Source organism: Saccopteryx leptura, chromosome 3, assembly GCF_036850995.1.
Source record: "Saccopteryx leptura isolate mSacLep1 chromosome 3, mSacLep1_pri_phased_curated, whole genome shotgun sequence".
Classification (NCBI taxonomy): Eukaryota; Metazoa; Chordata; class Mammalia; order Chiroptera; family Emballonuridae; genus Saccopteryx; species Saccopteryx leptura.
The window spans coordinates 330,993,474-331,015,809 of record NC_089505.1 but is presented as its reverse complement, the minus strand read 5'-3'; the positions used below and the strand labels follow the sequence as shown (position 1 = coordinate 331,015,809).

The 22,336-nt window shown below is 39.5% G+C and overlaps 1 pseudogene; it reads left to right on the top strand.

Moving 5' to 3' along the window:
- The first annotated feature begins 6,043 nt into the window (after positions 1-6,043).
- LOC136398559 (mitotic spindle assembly checkpoint protein MAD2A-like) overlaps positions 6,044-22,336 on the top strand; it is a 70,890-nt pseudogene continuing 54,597 nt past the window's right edge.

The following is a 22,336-nucleotide window of genomic DNA, read 5'->3' as shown; positions in this document are numbered from 1 at the left end:
CCTGTCAAGATCGTTGCTTCTACGATGTTGCTCATTAATTTTTTTACTGCAAGCCACGTGCCGTTTCAAAGCTTTGGCTGGATGACATTTTGCAACATGATAATTGGCACGCCGATTTTCAATTGCAGTATGTGCAGTGGCATCCCTGGCAGATCGAGTGAATTCAAAAATTCTGTTGGATAATTAACCACTTCATCTGCTTCCACAACAGTGTCGACGAACTCGCTTTGAATGTTAGACTGAATAATATTGTTAAATTCGTAGACGTCTTTGTTCTTGGCTGCAAGAATAGCTTGTTCACTCAGCCAATCATGATTCTTAAAATTGGTTTGAATATTGGGAAATACTTTTTCAACCAATTCTTTTTTTGACTTCACTAAATTGCAGAAGTTATGAGGCAATAAAATTTGTCCTGAGGTCAGATCAACTGGCACCTTTCCGTTCCCAATTTCTAGCAATTGATGTAAGAATATTTCAGCTGATCGATCATTTTGCAGCTGGACATGCATATTTGTAGTTAATTTTAACGTCTTTATGTGTCACCACAAAGTAGAGTATTTCAGGCAAGCATTTATTTCATCCACTGGTGTTGATCAAGGAATTACAGGAAATGTTTGCCTGAAATCTCCTGCAAGTAATATTAATGTGTTCCCAAATGGTCTAATGTTTCCAAGCAAATCTTGCAATGATCGATCAAGAGCCTTGAGTGATTTTTTGTGCGCCATTGTGCATTCATCCCAAACAATAAGTTTACATTTCTGCAATACTTTTCCCATGCCGGATGCTTTGGAAATGTTGCACATGGGAGTTTCAATAAATTGCATGTTTAATGGCAATTTCAAAGCAGAATGAGCAGTTCTTCCACCTGGTAGCAATGTCGCAGCTATTGCAGACGATGCAAGAGCTAAGGCTATGTCATTCTGGGATCAAATTGCTGTCAGAATCAATCTAACTAGGAACGTTTTACCAGTTCCTCCTGGTACATCTAAGAAGAAGATTTCTCCAACCCCATTATTGACAGCTTGCATTATTTAATCATAAATGCCTTTTTTCTCAAGCGTTAGCTTAGGAATATTTGATTGCACATACAACAAAAGATCACCTGTGTTGTAATTTTGTTCACGATGCAATTCTACATCGAATGAAGCAGGAGCAGATCGATTCAGTGATGGCATTCCCAATTGATTGAGAACTTTGTTCACGATTTCTAAGCAAAAATCTTCAATCATTATCAATGCTTCGTTGTAGATTTCTGCTGTGAAATCCATGTTCATATTTAAATTTTCCTTGCATATTCGACAGAAAATATCTTCAGCCATGTGCGATTTATATTTCTCCCATAACATTGAAATAGAATCGTAAAATATTTAGTATAGCATGTGTTGCTTTTACGTCCAACAGATGGCGCTGTTTTTTTTAAAAAAGCATATTTTTACCTGTCACAGGTGTGACATCTATATAATAGTAGGTATATAAAAACATAAAAATATGCACATATTCTAATACAACATTATGTCAAAATTTCAAAGCAATCGGTGAAGAACTTTCAGAGATTTAAGATTTTGAACAAACAAACATTTACATTTTTATTTATACAGATTAAGTGTCTGACGAAACAGCAGGTACATCACTATGTTCACCAAGTATGAACACATTCCTCTCTTTAACCAGTACCTGAGTTTGGTAACTCCTAAATCTCACCTTCCTCTATCTCTCTGACTGCCTGACCTGTATCTCAAAGCATCCACTGTCAACTCCAAATCCCCCAGTCCTTGCCTGCTCCTCCTGTGTTCTTCATCTGCCTGTAAAACACCACCCAATCCAAACACCTGACCAGTGTCTCTCCTCCCCCAAATCAGTTTTCAGTGCTACAGGTTCTTCTTCCTTAAAATTCCTTGACTCTCGGCCCTGGCCAGTTGGCTCAGTGGTAGAGCGTCGGCCTGGTGTGCAGGAGTCCCCGGTTCAATTCCCAGCTAGGGAACACAGGAGAGGCACCCATCTGCCTCTCCACCCCTCCCCCTCTCCTTCCTCTCTGTCTCTCTCTTCCCCTCCCGCAGCCGAGGCTCCATTGGAGCAAAGATGACCCGGGCACTGGGGATGGCTCTGTGGCCTCTGCCTCAGGCACTGGAATGGCTCTGGATGCAACAGAGCAACGCCCCAGAGGGGCAGAGCATCACCCCCTGGTGGGTATGCCGGGTGGATCCCGGTCGGGCGCATGCGGGAGTCTGTCTGACTGCCTCCCCGTTTCCAGCTTCGGAAAAATGAAAAAAAATTTTTTTTAATTCCTTGACTCTACACCTCTTTGTGTCCACCTGTCTTTACACATTTAAAGTCACATCATTTCTCTTGCCCAGTTTATGTTGACAAAGCTGACATTTCTAAGACATGGATATAATCACATGCCAGGGCTGCACAGAGACTTTGGGCTAAAGCCCAACCTTCTCAGCCTGGCTTCAGAGCCCACATGACCAGTCCCAGCTACCTCTCCCAGCTACCTGCCATAGTCTTATCACCCTCCAAGGCCAGAGCCCTACAGGGCTACTTGCAGTTTTCTACCACCTCCACCCTCCATGCCCAATTTCTCCATGTCTTTGCATAAGATATTTCCTTTGCTGGAACATGCTTTTATCCATTCCTCACATTTATTCACCTTATTCAACCTTCAAAACTCAGCTCCTTAACAAGGGCTTCTTCAGCCTTGCCTCTCCAGGCTCCTATGGTACCTTGTCTTATGTATGTCTCTTACAACACTTACATATTATATCATAAATGACTACTGTTTATCTATCTACTCCATGTACCACACACCCCTACACCCTGCCTCAGACTGTGAGCTCCTTAAAGTCTGGAACTTGATCTCTTCTCTCTACAGTTCTAGCACCTGGCACAGTACCTCTCAATAGTCAGTGTCATAGTAAACATTTGTTGAAATGTTGAATGACAAGAACAGAGCAACATGATATTAACAGATATTTCTGGTCAATTCTTCTATATGATTTTTGCTTTTTTTATTTGCTTGTTTTTAGCATTCCACATTGGAAGACAGGATTTCTATGCATGAAAAATATTTAGTAAATCACACAAAAATCCAGCAAAAATTATGAAAACTCTGAAGAACAACATCGTCATTTTAGAAAAGCAAGACTAAAATATAGACAGGGTATTAGCTAAAACAACAACATTAATTAAATACTCAATTATAGTCTGTGGTATGCACATAAGGTCCCTATAAATACTTTTAAATATTGTTTTAGGGGTTTTTTTCAAAGAAAAATGCCATCGTATACAATGAACAAAATAGCAACATCTTTAATGTTTTATTGGAACATACCAAATTTTTCATGTGTCCATTTCTTTCAAACGTGTAACATAAAATCCAATACAATGAAGGTCTTTTGCTAGGATACTGGGCTAGTGTAGTCCTTTATAGAAATTCTTACAATTAGCATAAATACAGGAATCACTGTTGAAACTAGCACACTCTTGGGGACCCAAGATTTTTATAAGATCTAGATTGCTATCAGTTTAAGATTAAATTTCCTAGTAGGGCTGACAGTACACACATCCTGTGTGGTTGATTTTCAAAGATTCAAGTTTTTGAATAGCAGGTAACAAGGGTCACGCTCTGTGGGACTGAGAAGCCTTTTAAAGAAATGAGGCCTGCCCCATTTCCACCGAGAGGTGGGTCACAACCTCCTCTAATAAACCTGTTCCCCAGTTACATTGGATATATTCACTTTCTCCAAATCCATCATGTACCTTCCCACATCTCTGTTGTTTTCTCCACCTGGAATGCCTGCCTCTTCTAACTTCCACTTAACAACACTTTACCCACATTGTGATAGAGATAATGATCCCCCATTATCCCTTCCACATTAAACTTCTGACTGGACCCTTGGCCACTTGTCTGTAGACTGACTACATTCCCCAGCTTCTTTTGTAACTAGTTGTGGCCAAAGACCAAGTTCTGGCCAACAGGAACATGAGCCACTTCTGGGTCTGCACCTTAATACATCTGTTGTATGTTCTTCCATCTTCTCTTCACCCTTCCTGCAAGCTGGAATGTCAATGTGGCAATGACCAAGCTTTAGGCACACAGATGAAGACAATATCCAACATGATAGTGGAGTAAAGCAATGGGATAGAGCAGAACTGGATCCCTGAATGACCCTATGGAGCTTAGCTGTTCCATCAGCCTAGAATGCCACCTACATCTACACTGTTATGAAACAGAGAGAAATAAAACTTATATCTTGAGTTACCTATCTGAATCACTCTCTTTGGGGATCTCTGTACTATAACTTTTTAATTATCTACCATCACCTCTGTGAAGGCTTCCCAGAGAGTTAGTCTGAAGGCCTGTCATGACTTTAGTGGCAATGGTCATGGAGCATCCATGTGCTATTCCAGCTACCTCTGTGCATGTTATATTGTCTCTAATGGACAATAAATAAGATTCTTAAAGCAAAGGCCACACAGATTTTATCTGTGATGTCCTCCAGAGTGATCAGCACAGTGTCCTTCCTGTACATGGAAAGCATGTCTGTTGGAAAAATGAGTGAATACACAGTGCTTCCCATTTGAACACTGTTTTTAGAAGAAAACCTATGATAGCAGCAGCAAGGTTGACACACACACAATACATTTAAACAGAAACCAGACAGAATGTGACTGACAAATAAGAGGTCTGGTGTGCCAAGCTAGAAATAATAATTCCCCCAAAATAAACATTTGTGGTAGCAAAGCCTGAAGAGACCTCCCTGAAAAACACAGATGGTCACTGAAACCCTGGAGGAACCCTCTGTTCCTCCCACTGACCCCTTACCCTTAAAAAGACTCTGGTGGAAATGGCCACATGCTCTCAGGAACTGGACAATCACTTCTGACAACTGGATCACCTCCCTCTGATTAACTGTCATAGAGCCAAGTTAGTAAATACAGATTCTCAGAGGGAGGGAGGCATCAACAGTTTTTTTTTCAGAATGTGGAAGTATAGGAAAGGAAGAAGATTTCCCTGGCCATTAGGAAGATACTCAATCATGAGAATGTGAGGGGCTGTTGTCAGACTGCTGGGCTTGAATCGCAGTTCTGCTGCTTAACGGCCCCGCAACCTTGGACGAGTAACTTACCCTCTTTGCACCTCAATTTCTTCTCCTGTAAAACAGAAGTAATGATAATATCAACCCATGAGGTTTCTGTAGGATTGAATTTATACATTAAGTCACCTAGAACAGTACCCGGCATATAATCCCTGACAGTTGCTGTAATCAGCATTATCCTTATCTTCGTTGTCGCCACCCTTTGAGGGCTCATGCCACCAAAACTATTGTATGTGCAGAAGATAGAGCAAAAATAAAATACCCATTTTTCAGATTAAAAATATTGAGACTCCAAGGGATTACATGACTTGCCAGAGGTGACCAGAAATAGAGGCAGGACTTAGACTCCCTGTCTGATATTACAGCCCTAAAGTGTGTGCTGATGGGGAGCTCTGCAGCCTCCACCTGGGCACCCTTCTCCTGCTCTCCAGGAGCTCCTTGGCTTCATGTGGTGGGGGCTACGAGAACATCTCTGGAAGCTCAGAGCTGATGGGAGGCTGTTATCTCCTCCTGTTTTAGTGGCTTTTCAGGATTTAGGGTGAGGAACCAGACCTCTCTGAGCATTCCTACTTGCTGAACGTCCCCCCAGCAGACTACTGATCCCTCCTGGGCCCCAAGGAGCTGAGACTTCTCTGCCAAGCTCAAAGAGATGGGGGGGGAGCACTCTTTGATGTTTGGGTGATAAAAATAGATGAAGATATGTGAGGGGACCAGAAGGAAGGCACAGATGACATTGTGAACAAGTACTATAAAAGAAAAGATGATTGAGGAAGTCTAAAGGAGAAAACCAAAGAAGTATGTTTGGGCAATGTCAGAGCACAGGTGCTGCCTGTGACGTCCTAGCCCTTTTTCTAAAGTGTGCAAAATAAAGCCTGTGTGTGTGTGTGTGTGTGTGTGTGTGCGCGCGCGCGCGTGCGCGCGTGTGTGTGTCCGAAAATGCAAGCATGAGTGGCAGACAAGAAGAAAGACAAGAAGAGTCAAGGAGACATACTCAGAGAAAAGAGAGGATAGAGGGAGAAGAGAAAGGAGAGGAAACAGGAAGGGAAGAAAGACAAAAAGAAACTGAAAGAGGAGAAATAGAACCACACAGAACCACAGAAGCTGTGAGTGTCTTCACCACGTCAGATTCTCAAAGTGCTCCCTCATAAGAATAAACAGAACAGCTACTTTTCCCCCTAGGGGCTCTTTCAGGAAAGTGCTGGAATGTTCCCATTGCTGGGTGCCAATCAGCCCATTCCTGCCTCCATTCCTAGCTAATACTTCCCTCCCTTTCTTTCTCTGACTTGGTACGGCTTCTCCCTCTTTCCTGAGCTCTGCTTCTTCCATAAAGTCTAGGAAAAGATGCTTCCATGGCCCCCTCTCAGCTAAATCAGTGAGTCAGGCAAGTGGAGTTCTCCGGTCCAGAGTACTGATGAACAGCCTCCAAGAGGCAGTCACATACATTTCCATCCTTAGGTTATAGTGTTACATGAAAACTGAGGTCCAGAAACTCTCAGGCCCAGGGTGAAGATAGCCCAGCATGCTCACCAGTGGAGTAGAGACCCAAAAGCCTGCCTGTCTTCCCAGGACATTCACCCCCTTCCTCAGGCCAAGCAGACACAGCTCCAGATGAGCTCCACCTCTATCCCTGGAGCAGGTTTGTTATAAGTACCCACAGCACAGCTCCCTGAGCTGATAGTTCCAGTCCCACAGTCAATTCATGCTGCAAGCCTTCCAGGCTCCTTGGAGCTTGGCAGACCCATACTTCACCCCATGAACTTCCTTCCCAATCAGGAAGAACTCCAGGCTGGCTTCCTCCACTAACCTTGTCTTGACTCCTGGAGAAACCTGAGCCAAGCACTTATCCTTGGGACTAGCCTCCACAACATAAATCCACACACACCCCATCCCAAGTATTATTATATCTGTATTTCTAGTAAGTCTACCACACAACAGGTACATAATAAGGATTCTTGGGTGGATGGCTCATCTTTTGATCCCTGGGAGTCTATAGACCATTTTCTTAAAATCTTTCAGTTCAACCCAGTGCAGCTCAGCTTCTCCCTCATTTCTTCCTCAGGCAGAAAGGCCCTTTGGAATCCCTTCTTGACCTTCCAGAGAAGTCAGAGAACTGCAGACTCTGAGCTTCCTGGGCCATCCCCCAAACCTGCTGTACCAGTTTCCTGTGACTGGATAATAAGTTGCCATAAACTGGGGCACTTCAAACAACAAAAATTTATTCTGTCACAGTTCTGGGAGCCACAACTCTGAAATCAGTATCCCTATCCTGAAATCAAGGAATTGGGAGGACTACACTCCCTCCACAGGCTCTAGGAAACAAAAGAATCCATTCTTGCCCCTTATGATTTGGGGTGGCTGCCAACATTCCTTGCCTTGTGGCTGCATCACTCCACTCTCTGCATCTATGATCACATAATCTTCTCTTCTGTGTGGGTTATATCTCCCTTTATTTTCCTCTTATAAGATAGATGTGATTGCATTTAGGGCCCACTGGATAATCCAGAATAATCTTCTGATTTTTAACCACATCTAAATTATATTTAACTTAATCACATCTGGATTGTCCTTTTTTTCCACATAAAGTGACATTCACAGGTTCCAGAGATTAAGACCAACATATATTTGGGGGACCATTATTTAGTCTAATATACCTGGCTATGCAGAAATTCTGGATATGTGGATTTAGGAAGATCTAATTTCTCCCCGGTCCTAAATTCATACCCCCAGGCAGAGAATCTGCTCAGAGAATCTATAGTAGTTGAGTGGGTAGAGGAAAAAAGATGGTGACATAAAAGAAAGATTACTGGGCTAAAAGTCCTGGCCTTGAGTATCACTTTTCCCATTTCTAGTCCAGTACTTGAACAAGTTACTTAGTTCATTGAAAGGTTTATTGAATGCCTTCTGTGAGCTATGCACTGTGCTAGGCATGAGACAGTTCCCTTGTCTGAGAATGGAAGAAATAGTGCATTCAATATAATGTTGATACATACGGCAGTGTATTGTACCTAATTTATGAAGCACTCAGTAAATTCTGGCTCTTACTATTATTATTAGATAGTAGGTGTTCAGTGGGTGGTATTTGTTTTTAACATTCAGGCCATGAAGACATGGGGGGAAAAACTGGACCAAAAAGGATCATGGAAGTCAATAGAAAAAGGAATTTGTTCATATCCTCTTTGATTTTCACAACCACGTTATAAGTTGGGTGATATTTTGCCTAGGAAAAACGTAAAACTCAACAAGTTAAGATCTATCAGATACGTTTGACATGTATGCCTCTATATTTTCCAGCTCCCCTGCACCTAGGCAGGCCTGTGTGACCACTTCTGTCCAATGGACTGCAGGAAAAAGAGACAAGTGTCATTAGCAGAATAAGGCGGGGAAAGCCTCAGCTCTCCTTCACCTGCCATGACGAATATGAAGATCTCACCCTGAGGTGGCATAACCAGAACATGGAAACAATCTATATCCCCAAGTCATCACTGGAAGGCAGCTGTCTGATCCACAGAGGACTTTGTGCAAATGGAAAACAAACAAAATACAAAATGTGTATGTGTTGATGTGTTGAGCCACTGAGCTTTGGGGTTTGCTTATTATTACAACATAGCTTGTTCTTAACTGACTAAAAATCTAGGTCTTGTGAGTAGGTGTTTTTCTATCATTTTTTTCTCAGCCAAGCTTCTTAAAGAAGTTGTACACTCTTACTTTCTTTACCTTCTCATCTGTTTCTTCAATCAGCCTTCTAGCCCACCTCTCTATTGAATTGCCCTGTGACTACCATATGGCCAAGTCCAATCAACAGTGTTAGATTTTTTTCATAACTGAATTTCTGAGGAGTGTGTCTCTTTTGAAATATTTTCTTCCTTTGGTTACTCTAATGGTAAGTAACAGAAAACTTGATCCAAACTGGCTAAAACAAAAATTCTACTTTTTATATCACATTTATTTTAAAAGGCCTAGTGAGAGAGAAAGTGGATTACAGGGGTGGTTGCTACAGTAAATCACCAATGTCATCAAAGACTCTGGTTCTTCCCATTTCTCCTCTTTTCCAGCTTTGATGTGTTATTGACTTGATCCTTAGGCTAGTTTTCCATGTGGTCACAAGGGAGTTTCAACTGTTTCAGGTGTTACATGTAGATTCAGTGAAGTGCAGAAGTAAAATAATACCATCTCATCTTTGCTTATGTCTTAAGAATGAAAAAACTTTCCCAGAAGCCATTTAGAACTCTTCCCCTCATGTTTCATTAGTCAGAATGGGTCACATGTTTATTTCTAAGCCAATCACTGAAAGGGGAATGTGATTACAACCACTAGCTTCCACTATCTTGATCCAATTTTTGAAACAGGAAAGTCCACATGTTTATTGTTAAGGAGGACAAGGGGACTTATTGAGTAGGCAACTCAGAACCCTTGAAGCAGTTTCTATGACCTATTCCTGGTTCTCCTGATTCTCTGACACTCTTTTTTGGTGTCCTCTTTTAGGTACTTTTCCTCTGAGGATACCCTGAATTTTTATTTTTCTTAGGGATCCTACTCTATATCCTCTCCTCAGAAGGCTAATTTATCCCTATGATTTTAATTTCCAGATATATGCCTGGGTGTCCAATACTACATCCCCTGTTCCAAACTCTCTTGAGCTCTAGACCAAAATATAAAACTGTTTGCTACATGAAGTCCCAAAGAATCCTCAAACCCAATGTGTCTGAAAGAGAACTGATCTAGACCTTCCTTCCCAAAGTTCCTCAAAGTTGTTTTTATTCTTGAGTCTGTGGTTTGAGTTAGTGAAATCACCTTCCCCTCTCCACTATTCTTTTTACCACATTATATTAGTCATCAAACACTAGAAATCTGGCTTGAAAACTCAATGCATCCATCCTCCTCAATCTCACAGTTACTGTGTGGGATTATACCTCATCATTTCTTTCTTGGAGCCTCATCATAGCCTCTCAGCTAGCCTCCTTGCTCTAATCTAGGAGTCCTTAACCCCATTATGCCTTCCCACATCCCCCATCTTCCAAACATGCCTGTTGGGCCTTCCATGAGCAGGCCTCTGCTGCACCTTCATCTCAACCCATTCCCCACTCACTCTGCATCCCAACAACATTGACCTTTCACATGAGGTCACCTCACATTGTACATGTTGTTGCCACTATCTGGAATTTCCAGCAATTTCTATTCTTCCTTTTAAACTCCTGTTTAGTCATCACCTCCTCCAGAAATTCTTCCTTGATTACTGCCTGATGAAGTTAATTAGAGCATTCTCTGTGCAACAGCTTCCTTCAATGATCCAATAAATATTTACTGAGTGTTGTTTACATGACAGACACTTTGGTACAACAAGGAACACAAAAGACACAGTCCATTCCCTACAGGACAAAAAGAAAAAGAAAATAAAGCTATGGTATATCAAGAGGAACTGAAATAATGAGAGGAAGGGCCTCAGGGAAGACTTCCATGGGCACCTGAAGAATAAATAGGAGCTCAAAGGGGAAAGAAGTGTTTAGGCAAAGGGAACAGCATGTGTCAAGGCCTTGAGGTACTAAGGAATGTGATGCATCAAAAATATAAAGATTTCAAGTCTAAACCTTGTAGGAATCTCTCTTATTGCATCCCCTGCCCCCACATTCACACTAGGATCACCTGCTATGCTGGTGTTTCCTACCTGGAAGAACCCATAGAGGATGGACTCTACATCTGACTTACCTCTGCAGAATTTGGTACCCAGGAGGAGCTCAGGGGATTTCAGGACAACAGAGAAGATAATGGGTCTGATGAAGGTATCATGTATAAGCTAGGAGCCTCTCTGTCCAGAATAATATCCTCAAGGAAGGATTTGGGGGAGGTGGAAGCCTCCTTTATACTCACTCTCATGTTTAGGCCCAGACTTGCATCAGAAGCCTGCCCCATGGGCAGCAGTAGTGATGCAGCCATCACTGCCCCTCAAGAACAGGGCTACATTTGTATCCCTCCAAAATTCTTATATGGATGCCTAATCCCCAGTGTGATGACATTTGGTGTGGGGCCTTTTGGAGGTGATTAAGTTTAGATGAAGTCATGAAGGTGGAGCCCTCATAAATGGAAATAATACCTTTGTAGAAAGAGACACAAGATAATTTAGGCTTCCAGTCAAGATGGTGAAAGTACTTACTTAATCCTACAACCACATTAACACTATAACTAAATTACAGAAAAACCATTATTCAGATCTACCCGAAACCTAGCTATATAGAGTCTTATAACTAAGAATATAAAGGAAAAAACCTTGTTGAGACTGGTAGAAGGGACAAATAGGCAGAATAGGCTGGTTCTTATATGTGTGGTGATTAAAAATCAGGAGGAATATCTTGCTGCAGAGGTCCCCACTAAGAAGTGAGAAGTCCCAACCTCACACCAGGCTTCGCAGACCAGGGTTCCAGTGCTGGGAAGAGAAATCTCCATAACTTCTGGCTATGAAAACCAGTGGGGATTATGGCTGATGAAAAACAAGGGCTGCTGGACTCCCAGGCATTCCTCTTAAAGGGTCCACACACTGACTTACTCAGACTCAATTGCTCTGAGTTAAGTGAGCACTGGACATCATAGCTTTATCCAGTGCTGGGGCAGCAGCTCAAAAGGTGCCAGGAATGCACAGAAAGGAAATAAATTGTATGCATTTGGAGGGAGGACTGGAGGGACAGCTTTCTCCCAGACATAAGTGCAGGCAGAGGCCTTTGTAACTTTGCTGAGCTCTCCCCCTATAGCCTCAGGTGGGGGCCATATCTGAGTCTCCATCAACCTGGCTAACACTGTTTCCTGTCCCTTCTTCCCCTCATGATTCCCTGAGGTCCTGTTCCACCCAACTTGTGGGTTTACCCAAACCACTTTGTTAGCTTTTCTACAGAAAGGGCCTGTTATGGCTAATTCTGTGAACTTCAAAATCCCTCAAAGTTCACAAACACCAAACAATCATTATTGGGCCTCAGCATGCTCCATATCTATTGCTAAGTGGCCCCCGGCCAGGCATTAACAGTAACCAGCCTCAGTTGGCAGCTTAGCCTACCCTTGGCACTGCCAAGACCAGCACAAGTGGCAAATATCTGTAGATCACTTTGTGGCTCATGCAAGGTGACACCAGGCAAGACACATGCAGTGGTTGACCTTGGCCTGCACCTCCTGGGAGACACAGAGCCAGCACACCTGGTGGGCAGCTTCAGAGCACACTGGAACACTACCCAACCACCTCAGCGAGTGACACACTCAATGAGTGACACACACCAAAGCCCCATTGAAGTAACTCCTGTTCTGTGGGTTGGCCCCTGCATAGCAGCTACTCTGCTGTAGTTGCAGCAGGTTCTCACAACCAATTTGCTCTGAGGTAAAGCCCTCTCACCGGCATGCAAACAGCAAACAAGGCTCAACTAAAATACTATGGTGCACATAGCCCACACAATGCGTATACTTGTAGTGCCCAGCTCAGGTGACCAGGAAGGGTGCACCACTGGGCCCCACAGGCCACCTACTACATTAGGCCACTCTACCAAGACCAGAAGGGCTAGCAGCTCTATCTAATAGATAAACACAAAAACAGAGGAATAACAATAGAGAAACAAAGAAATATGTTCCAAATGAAAGAACAGAACAAAACTACAGAAAAAAAAAAAAACTAAACAAAATGGACACAAGCAATCTCCCAGATGCAGAGTTCAAGATACTTGTTATGAGAATGCTCAGTGAACTTAGGGGAAGAGTAGATAAACTTAATAAGAACTTCAACAAAGATCTAAGACACATAAAAAGGGAGATTTAAAAAAAAAACAGTCAGAAAAGAAAAATACAATAACTGAAATAAAGAATAAATTAGAGCAGTAATTTTTAACCATTGTTTCTCACGCACTCATAAACTAATTACTAAAGAAAAAGGGGCCCTGACCTCTTCTTCTTTAGTAACTAATTTATTTGTGCCATGAGATGAAAATAGTTGTATTTAGTCAGGGGCACTGACCTTAGTAATTAGTGTGTGTTTGTGCCATGAAAAAAAAAGGTTGAAAATCACTGCATTAGAGAAACCAGGCATGGCACAGTGGATAGAGTGTTGGCCTGAGATGCTGAGGACCCAGGCTCAAAACCCTGAGGTCACCAGCTTGAGTGTGGGCTCATCCAGGTTGAGCATGGGCTCACCAGTTTGAGAACAGGAGTGTGAGCTTGAGCATGGGATCATAGATATGACCCCATGGTCACTACCTTGAGCCCAAAGGTTGCTGGATTTAAGCCTAAGATCTCTAGCTTGAGCTCAAGGTCTCTGGCTTGAGCAAGGGGTCATTATATCAGCTGGATCCCCCCAGTCAAGGCACATATTAGAAAGCAATCAATGAACAACTAAGGTGCCACAACAAAGAACTGATGCTTCTCATCTCTCTTTGTTACTGTCCGTCTGTCTGTCTCTGTCTGTCTGTTTCTATGTCTTCTCTCTTGCTAAAAAAGAATACATTAGAAGGAATCAACAGTAGATTAAATGAAACAGATATTAAAATCATTTGTTTGGAAAATAAGGTAGCAGAAAACACCTAATCAGAACAGCAAAACAAAAACATAAGTATAGTTTAAGAGACCTCTGGAACATCAGGTGGACTAATATTTGCATCTTAGGGGTGCTAGAAGGAGAAGAGAGAAAGCAGGAAATTGAAAACTAATTTTAAAAATTAATAACAGAAAACTTCCCTAAACTGATGAAGGATATAAACATATGAGCCAATGAAAAAAAATGTGTGATAAAATGGCAATAAACACATATCAACAATTACTTTAAATGCAAATGGATTCAATGCTCCATTTAAAACACATAAGGTGTCTGAATGGATAAGAAAACAAGACCATTACATATGCTGCTTATAAGAGACTCACTTCAGATCAAAAGATACACACAAACTGGAAGTAAAAGGATACAATAAAATACTTCATGAAAATAAAAACTAAAAACATGTATCTGTAAACAATACTTATACCAGACAAAATAAACTTTTAAACAAAGGTTGTTGCACTTCAAGGTGAGATGACATCAGGGTAATGGCAGCATGAGAGACACTCCTAATCTCTCCCCTTGAAATTACAACAAATTGAACAACTATAATGTAGCAAAGAAACAACAGCTGGGATTGCAGGCATGCCTGAAAGATCCATGCACTGAATAAACAAAAAGTTGCTTTTTTGTTAGGTTCTTAACAATACCACTCTCAAATGCCACCAAGGAAGAAAAAATTGACTTCCATGGCTATATAAGACAGAAATGTAGTTTAGAAAGAAAATTTAAAATCTCCAGAAAAAAAATATCTCAATCACATGGAAAATGGTAGAAAATTCAAAACTGAAGTTCTGAAAATATCAACAAGATGGAAGAAAACACCAATAGACAATTTAATGAGCTCAGGAAACAAATTAGTGAAAAAAATGAGTACTTCAACAAGGAGATGAAAATTCTAAAAACAGATGAAGAACTCAATACATTAATTAAAAACTGAAGTAGCAAGTTTAATTAATAGAACAAGCAAGATAGAAAAAAGAATCAATGACATCAAAGAAAGGCAACTAGAGATACTACAGATAGAAGAGGAGAGAGACTCACAAATTAAAAAACTGGGAGAGCTCTACAAGAATTAACTGACTCCATCAGAAAGAGCAATATAAGAATAATGGGTATATCAGAAGAAGAGAGGGAGAAGGTAATGAAGAGCCTATTCAAACAATTGATGAGAATTTCCCAGGCCTATGGAAAGAGTTAGAGCCTTGAATCCAAGAAGAAAACAAAACACTGAGTTACCTCAACCCAAACAGATCTACTCCAAGGCACATCATAATAGACTAGTCAAAAAATTAATGACAAAGAAGGAATGCTCAAGGCAAACTAGGGAAAAGAACAACCTAACATATAAAGGAAAGCTCATTAGGTTATCATCAGATTTCTCAGCAGAAACTCTACAAGCCAGAAAAGAGTGGACCCAAACATTAAAAAAAAAAAAAGATTACCAGTCAAGAATACTATATTCATCAAAGTGATCCTTCTAATATGAAAAAGAAACAAAATCTTTTACAAACATATGGAAGCTGAGGGAATTTATCACCAGAAAACCCTCATTGTAAGAAATACTTAAGAGGGTTATTAGACCAGACACAAAGAACAAAACAAATCAAAACTTCAAGTGGAAGCTCCAACAAAGTCACAATAAAAGTTACAATAATATGTTATAACAATAAAAGGGGAGAGGATAAAGATTTTCAGTAGCAAAGCAGGATGGAGTGCAAAAGCACTCATAAGACAAAGAATTCTTGTACATATTAACATTTTTCTCCTAATAACCTAATGGCAACCACCCATAAAAAGCCAATACTGAAATACACAGCTTAAAAAAAGAAGTAACAGGGGAAAGAAGTATGAAATATGACCAAACAAAAACAACTAACAGAACAACAAAAAAAAAAAGAACCAAACAAGACACAGAGCAACCAGAAAATAAAATATAAAATTACTACAGGAAATACTCAAGTATCAATAATTACCTGAAATGTAAATGGACTGAACTCACCAATAAAGAGGCACAGAGTAGCAAATTAGATCAAAAAGCAAAACCCAAAAATATACTGCCTTCAAGAGACATATCTAAGCTACAAAAACAAAAGTGCACTCAAAGTGAAATGTTGGAAAATGATTCTCCAACCAAATATTATTCAAAGAAAAGCAGGTATAGCCACTCATATCTGACAATGCTGACTTCAAGACAACAAAGGTAACCAGAGACAAAAATGGACATTTCATAATAGTAAAGGGGACATTATATCAAGAAGACATAACACTTCTTAATATATATGCAACCAACCAGGAAGCACCAAAATATATAAGACAGCTACTAACTGATCTAAAAATAAAAGCAGACAAAAACACAATCATACTTGGAGATTTCAACACACCATTGATGGCTTTAGATAAATCATCCAAAGAGAAAATCAATAAAGAAATATTGGCCTTAAATGACACACTGGAGCAAATGGACATAATAGATATTTATAGGACATTTCATCTCAAAATGTCAGATTATACATTCTTCTCCAGTGTGCGGAGAACATTCCCAAGGATAGACCATATGTCAGGCCACAAAAGTAACATCAGCAAACTCAGGAAGACTGAAATTATGCCAAGTATATATTCTGACCACAAGGCTTTGGAATTAGAATTCAATTGTAAAAATGAAGTAAAGAAACACAAATAAATGTGGATAGTAAACAACATACTTTAAAAAAATGGCTGGGTGAAAGAAGATATAAAATGAGAAATCAAAAGATATATTCAAACATATGAAAATAATAACATGACATATCAAAATATCTGGGATGCAATGAAAGCAGTAATAAGAGGGAAGTTTATATCATTACAGACTTATATCAAGAAACAAGAGAGATCCCAAGTAAACAACATAATATCACATCTTAAGGAACAAGGAAAAGAAGAACTAAGGCAATCCAAATTAAGTAGAAGAAAGGAAATAATAAAAATTAGAGCAGAACTGAATGAAATAGAGAACAAAAAATGTATTAAAAGTATTAATATAACAAATAGTTGGTTCTTTGAAAAGGTCAATAAAATAGACAAACCATTGGTTAGACTGAGTAAGGAAAAAAGGACTAATGACTCATATAAACAAAATCTGAAATAAAAGAAATTACTACAGACATTATAGATATACAAAGAATCATAGTAGAATATTATAAAATATGATTTTCCACCAAATTCTACAACGTAGAAGAAATGGATAAATTCCTAGAATGATACAATCTTCCCAGACTGAGTCACAAAGAAGTGTGGAACTTAAATAGACCTATAAGAAGGGAAGAAATAGAAACAACTATCAAAAACCTCCCCAAAAACAAAAGTCCAGGATTAGATAGCTACACTAGTCAATTCTACCAAACATTCAAAGATTTAGTACCTATTCTTCTCATAGTCTTCCAAAAAATGGAAGAAGCAATACTCCCCAACACATTTTTATGAGGCCAACATAACCCTCATACCAAAATCTGGCAAGGACAACACAAAAAAAGAAACGGAAGACAATTGGACTTTGGGTGATGGGAATGCAGTATAATCAAATGTCAAAATAACCTAGGGATGTTTTCTCTGAACATATGTACCCTGATTTATCAATGTCACCCCATTAAAATTAATTTAAAAAAAAAAAAACTAAAGACTAATATCTCTAATGAATACAGATACAAAAATTCTAAACAAAATACTAGCAAGTCAAATACAACAACAAATTTAAAAAAATAATACATCACAATCAAGTGGAATTCATTTCAGGAGAACAAGGATGGTTCAACATATGGAAATTTATCAACATAATAAACCACATTAACAAAACAAAGCACAAAAGTCATATAATCCTATCAATAGATGCAGAAAGGGCATTCAATAAGATACAACATCCATTTATGTTTTAAATAGTCAATAAAATGGGTATAAAAGGAAAGTACCTCAACATAATAAAGGCCACATATAACAAACCATCAGCTAATAACATACTAACTGGTGAAAAAAAAAATGAAGGCTTTTTCTTTAAAATCAGAAACAAGAAAAGGCTACCCACTCTCTCCACTCTTATTCAACATAGTTCTGGAAGTTTTGCCAGAGTGATCACATAAGAAAAAGAAATAAAAGGCATCCATATCAGGAAAGAAGAACTAAAGGTATCACTTTTTGTAGATGACATGATCCTGTATATAGAAAACCCCAAAGACTCCACCAAAAAACTAATAAAAAGAATAAACAAATATAGTAAAGTCTAAGGACACAAAATCAATATATAAAAGTCTATTGATTTTCTATATGTTAATGATGAAACTTAGGAAAAGGAACAAAAAAAACCCAGTTTCTTTTACAATTGCAACAACAAATATAAAATACCTAGGAATAAACTTAACAAAAGATGTAAAGGACCTGTATACTGAAAACTACAAAACATTATTGAAAGAAATTGGAAAAGATACAATGAAATGGCAAAATATTTCATGTTAATGGATAGAAAGGATTGGCCATATTACCCAAAGCGATATACAAATATAATGCAATCTCCATCAAAATTTCAATGTCATTTTTTAAAAAAATAAAACAAAAATTACCAGATTTCTATGGAACCATAAAATACCTGAATCTCCAAAACAATCCTGAGGGGAAAAAATGAAATCAGAGGTACCACACTACCTGACTTCAAATTATACTACAGAGCCATGATAATCAAACAACATGGTATTGGCAGGAAAACAGACATAGAGACAAATGGGATGAAATCAAGAGCCTAGAAATAAAACCACATATACTGTATATGGAAAAATAATCCTCAACAAAGGAGCCAAAAACACACAAAGAAGAAAAGGAAGCCTCTTCAATATGGTGCTGGGAAAATTAGAAAGCCACTTACAAAAGAACAAAAGTTGACTATAGTTTGTCCCCCTGACAAAAAATTAATTCAAAGTGGATCAAAGACCTAACTATAAGATCTGAAATAATAAATTACATAGAAGAAAACATAGGTACTAAGCTCATGGACCTTGGCCGTAAAGAACAATGTATAAATTTGACACCAAAGGCAAGGGAAGTAAAGGCAAAAATCAATGAATGGGACTCTATCAAACTAAAAAGCTTCTGCACAGCAAAAGAAACTGACAACAAAACAAATAAGCAGCCAACTAAATGGGAGATGGTATATGCAAACAACAGCTCTGATAAGGAGTTAATATCCAAAATATATAAAGAACTCACAAAGCTCAGCAACAATCAAGCAAACAATCCAATATTTTCTTAAAAACTGGGGAGAGGATCCTAACAGACACTTTTCCCAAGAGGACATACAAGTGGCCAACAGATATATGAAAAGATGCTCATATATCTGTATCTTCCCTAGCTATTCGAGAAATGCAAATCAAAACTACAGTGAGACACCACCTTAACCTTTTAGATTGGCTATTATCAACAAAACAGGTAATAACAAGTGTTGGAGAAAAAAGGAACCCTCACTCACTGCTGGTGAAAATGCAAATAGTACAATCATTATGGAAGAAAATATCGTGGTTCCTCAAAATATTAAGACTAGAACTATCATATGACCCAGAAATCCCTCTACTGGGTATCTATCTCAAAATTTCTAAAACATTGATACATAAAGACACACACACCCCCATGTTTATCACAGCATTATTCATAGTAGCCAAGACATGGAAACAACCAAAATGTCCCTTGATAGAGGACTGGATAAAGATGAGGTACATCAGGGGTTACCTTTTTGGCTGAGAGAGCCATGAATGCCACATATTTTAAAATGTAATTCCATGAGAGCTATACAATGTGTTTAACACTAAATACAAGTAAATGTGTGCATTTTATGTAAGGCCAACACTTTTAAAGTACAATAAGTCTCTGAATTCTTTTTAATAACATTTATGCTGTTGCTAACCAATGATGAATAAAGTACTTCTTATTAATGCAACTTCTGGTGCTGCATGGTTTTGCTGATGGCTTTGTAATCTGGTTGATACATAGTGAGGTTAAGTTTCATGCAGGCATTGAGACTTCCCTCCATTAAATGTGATTGTAAGTTTGTCTTAACGTTCTTTAGATGTGAGACAGACTGCTCACATGCATACGTAGAGCCAAACATTGTCAGTACAGCAATCCTCACACACTGCAGTGTGTGGTATGTGACAGGAAGCACTTTCCAAGTTTTGACAATCAGCTGGTCGAGTTGAAGTTTTTTTCATTTCTCCCCATTTGTGCTTGCTCACCAACTCTGCTTGCTGTCGTGCAAGTCTTTCCAAATCTTTATTCAGTGACTTGAACTTATTCACCCACATGTCTGAAGCCTACAGGTCAGCAGCTTGTAGCTCAAAATCTCTGACGGAGACTCCGGAGATGTAACTCAGGTTGGCGCTGCCCAGTGCACACTTGTGTGGATGGGTGATGAACTTAAAAAGATGAGTGCGCTCACAAAATTCTCCAAAGCGCTCTTTGAATGACTGCAGGAGATTAGATGTGAAGCCCACTAGCTGCTGTAGATTAAGAAGTTGAGCAGGGTCACTTACTGTGCATGCATCTTTAAACTCTCCCAGTTGTTCAAAGTGTAGTAAACCAGTGGTCCCCAACCCCCGGGCTGCGGACCAGTACCAGTCCACGGGCCATTTGGTACCGGTCTACAGAGAAAGAATAAGTAACTTACATTATTTCCATTTTATTTATATTTAAGCCTGAACGATGTTTTATTTTTTAAAAATGACCAGATTTCCTCTGTTACATCCGTCTAAGACTCACTCTTGATGCTTGTCTCGGTCACGTGATACATTTATCCGTCCCACCCTAAAGGCCGGTCCGTGAAAATATTTTCTGACATTAAACCGGTCCGTGGCCCAAAAAAGGTTGGGGACCACTGTAGTAAACGGCCTATTTCAATGTCAGCGATGAAGAGTTCCAGCTTGTTTTCAAATGCAAACACTGCTTGTTGAAGGGATAAGACTGTATTTCCAATGCCTTGCGTTTTCACATTGAGCTGGTTCAGATGTTCACTCATGTCCACGAGATAGTAGAACTTCAGAAGCCACTCTGTGTTAGCTAACTCAGAATGCTCGATGTTTTTCATTTCAAGAAAAGTTTGGATTTTATTCACACAAGCTGCAAAACAGCTGAGCACCTTCCCTCTTGACAACCAACACACATTGCTGTGCAGAAGCAGACCAGGATAATTATTCCCAACTTTATCCAGCAGTGTTTTAAACTGGCGATCATTTAAAGCTCGGGCAACAATAAAGTTGGCCACCCAAATGATCAGCGACATCACCAAGCTGCTCGCCACACATCTGAGCACAAAGCACCTCCTGATGTAGGATGCAGTGAAAACTTAAGATGGGTCTCTTCATGTTCACGAAGAAGCGCTACGAATCCTCTGTTTTTCACCACCATACACGGAGCACCATCAGTACACACCAAAATATGTTTATCCATTGGTAGATTTTTTTCTTTAGTGAACTCAGTGAAAGACTTGAATAAATCTTCCCCTCTTGTTGTCTCTTTCATAGGCAAAACAGCAAGACTTTCCTCACGCAGTGTGTCACCAACAGCATACCTCGCAATCACGCTGAACTGGGATAAATGGCTTATGTCTGTTGACTCATCCAAAGTGAGAGAAAAGAATGGTGCTGCATTTACGTCCTTCACTTGTGTTGCCTAAATTTGATTTGCCATCATGATGGTATGATCGTGAACAGTTCTTGCCAACAGAGGCATGTCTTTTATTTGTTTGATTATCTTGTCTTTATCCAAAAAGTCGTCAAAAAGTTCACTGGCAACATCAAGCATGAATGTTTTGACATACTCCCCATCTGTGAATGGCTTTCTGATTCTCACAATTGCTAAAGCACCAGCAAAGCTAGCCGAATTGCAGTCACCTTGTTGGGTCCAAACACAAAGTTGCTGCTGACTAGCTTGCACTCTGCACAGCAGCTCTTGATATGCTTTCTTCCTGCTGTCCCCTGCTGGATATTTCAATGCAAATGTAATATGACGTGTTGAAGTGCCGCTTTATATTTGACAGTTTCATCGATGCAATTTTATCATTGCATATTAGACACACTGCAAAATCTGCTCTCTCCACAAAGGCGAATTCCTCTGTCCATTCCTGCTGAAAAGTACGATACTCCTCATCTCTTTTTCTTTTAGCCATCTTCTTCATTAAAATGGTTTCTGCAATTAGCTAGCTGACTACTTGATTAAAAGGAGGGAAGTTTACTTCCTGACCTCACAATGATCTATATACTTTATGCATCATCCAATAAAAATTTGGTGTTGTCCTGGAGGACAGCTGTGATTGGCTCCAGCCACCCACAACCATGAACATGAGCGGTAGAAAATGAATGGATTGTAATACATGAGAATGTTTTATTTTTTTTTTTTTTATTAAAGATTTGTCTGCGAGCCAGATGCAGCCATCAAAAGAGCCATAGGTTCCCAACCACTGTGGTACATATATACAACGGAATACTATTCAGCCATAAGAAATAGTGACATATTGCCATTTATGACAAAATGGATGGACCTTGAGAACAGTATACTGAGAGAAATAAGTAAATTAGAAAAAGCTAAGAACTGTATTATTTCACACATAGGTGGGATATAAAACTGAGACTTATAGACATAGATAAAAGTGAAGTGGTTACCAAAGGGAAGGGGA